This window comes from Tupaia chinensis, unplaced genomic scaffold (assembly GCF_000334495.1).
Source record: "Tupaia chinensis unplaced genomic scaffold, TupChi_1.0 Scaffold146445_1, whole genome shotgun sequence".
In the NCBI taxonomy this organism is placed as follows: domain Eukaryota; kingdom Metazoa; phylum Chordata; class Mammalia; order Scandentia; family Tupaiidae; genus Tupaia; species Tupaia belangeri.
In genome coordinates, this window is record NW_006206301.1 from 2,334,724 (window position 1) to 2,337,552 (window position 2,829).

Genomic DNA, 2,829 nt, shown 5'->3' on the forward strand with positions numbered 1-2,829 from the left:
TCCCCGGGGTGGGGGCGGGGATGGCCACACCACAATCCCTTCTCCTCCATTCTCCTCTTGGGATCTTGGGCATGCACGCACACACACCTGGCATGAGTTTTAAGCCACCGGGTCTGGGACGTGAACTGCAGTCGACTACATGGGAGTCCAGCGACACAGCCATTACTCTAACTGCTGGTCCCTCCAAAGAATTCTTAACCCTGAGACTTCCCTGGCTCTGTGAAACCTGTGTCATGGTTACTATATGAGGTTCACGGGATGCTGATGTGAAGGCTGCCCTTATTGAACAGAATCAATGACAACTCCATCCTTCCCATTCATCAGCCAAAAGCTTGAGTCATCTTTGTGTCCTCCCATCCTCTCAGATCCATGCCGATCTTTTAGGAAATCCTGATGGCTCTACCTTTGAAACACATGCTCCCCTATCTATGTTTCCTACCTTGACTTCTGCAAACCCAGGCTAAGCCACCACAAGTCTGGCTTTGATTACAACAGTAGCTTCCTAACTGGTCTCCTTGCCTGAAGAACTTGACTTTGATAAGGAAAGATAATCGTCTTTCCTTATCAGTAATTCTCTCAAATTATGTTACTCTCAGTTAAATTCTGCAAAAGCTTCCCAGTTTACAATAGTTATAGCAAGATGTTGTGGTACCTGATGGCCCCTCGCCCTCTCTGACCTCATCTTCTAACACTTTCCTCTTTGCTCTTCCCATTCCAACCCATAGGTAAATCCTTCCTGCCTCTTCACACACATTGATGGTGGTGTTGTGTCAGGACTCAGTACCTGAGCTTTAATGCCCTTTTCTCTGTGTATTTCTTAGGGAATGATAACAGCTATAATGAATAGTTCCAAAATCCTATGATGCATCAAACACACTAGATTTTTTTTTTCATGTAATGTGGTGGGCAGATGAACACTCCATGGGAAGTCCATCTTCCATTGGAGGAGCCTGACCCAGTAGGACCCCAGGATCTGTTTTGAGCTTTTGACCTTTATCTCTTAGGTTGGGCCAACATGTTGGCAAGGCCACTGCTGTGTGTCCCCCGACCTAGGAATAAAACTTAGATCGTATTAGTATGCCGGTAGGGCTGCTTGCTATTTGCTCTGGAAACTGTGGTAGCCTTGTTGGGAAGCGACCCCCTCTGACTCCCTGATATACTACTATAAAAAATTACATAGCTCTCTTGAGTATATGATAAGATTTTTCCCAAAAGTCCCCCAACCACTCCCCTCGGCCCTGATCACCTACTGTCAATTACAATGCTTTATCTCTGTGGTCTCAATAGAGGGTGTGCTGAAGTTCTATCTAGGCAGAAATAATCTTGACCTTTGGAAGGCCCTTCAAGATACATTTAACATAAACTTAAAGGTAATCTTTTCTTTACATAAAATAGGATTAGGCCGAAACTGGCCCAGGACACCCCCACCCTCTCCAAGTGAAATAGATAAATATATTAGGATTCCTTAAATTAAGTTTTAGATCCCTATTAAACTATATAAGTATCATTCTTTATTGAAATCCATAAGAACTAATATCTATACTTGAGATTTTCTTTTCTCAGCATCATGCTCGATAATTACAAGATGGCTGCCACCGCATCAGCTGATAATTATCTTTGCTTGCTGGAACTACTTTCCCGAAACTGTATTCCATGGAGACCCACCTACATCGAACGAACAATTGCAGAACTGCACTAGACCCACCCTTAATCCAATCCTGAGTGGAACCTATGATCCTTATTGAACTGATAATTAGAACATGTAGCCCCTCACCCATTTACTTGCATGTATCACATTTTCAATAAAAAGGCACGATAATTCCTAGCAGGGGTCACTCTTCAGAGAGCAATCTCTGAGGGGTGTCCGACTCAGGATGTGCATGAAAAGGCACCGAGGCCTTAGTCTTCTTCCTTTCCTGTGCTACCTCCAACAAGTCAACCCACCCCTGCCGAGGCTGGACGGGGCATTCCATGTCATCATTTTGGAAACCAGGCTAAAGCAAGTTCTGCCAAATTCAATGTGAATTTCCAGGGTTGCTTGGGAGGGTACTCCTTCCCTACAAAGCAGAATAGGAAAGAACAAGGCAGTTCCTGGTGGAGATTTTTACTGGATAGGCTGAAAGTGGCAGTCATCACCTCCACTCAAGTTCTACCAATTAGAAGTCACAAAGCCAAACCTAAAAACAACGGATCTGGGACTTTTAAAATGTGTAGCTCAATGTAAGCCAGGAAAGCAGAAAGAGTCTGGTCAATAGCTGACCACTTCTGTCACTCCATAGTAGCCATATGCATTTGTCCATCACTTCCTTTATGTCTATTCTTAAATATAACCTTCTCGGTGAGACCTTTTAGTCATTATGCAATTACAACACCCATGCTTATGATCACTGTTCCTCTTCTCTCTTCTGTTTTTCTCCACAGCATTTGTTGTAGCTAATTACTCACTCTTTATTTAAAAAGAATAAAAGTTCATCACCTGTAGTGGGTTGAAATACATTCTCGGAAAGATAGTTCTCCAAAAGATATGTGCATGTCCTAATCTCCAGACCTTTTTTTTTCAGTACTTTAAAAAAGGAGTTATTGTTAGTATGATGAAGTTAAGGATAGTAAGGTGAGATCATCCTGGATTATATGGGTGTGGTCCAAATCCAATGACAAGTATCCCGAGAAGAGAAACCAGAGAAGACTCAAGGGAGGCTACCTGATGGAAGCAGAGCTTGAACTTAGGCAACCACAGTCAAGGAACCTGGAACTATCAGGAACTGGGAAGAGTCAAGGAAGGATCCAGAGAACACAACCTGTTGATGCAAGAACTTTGGACTTTAGACC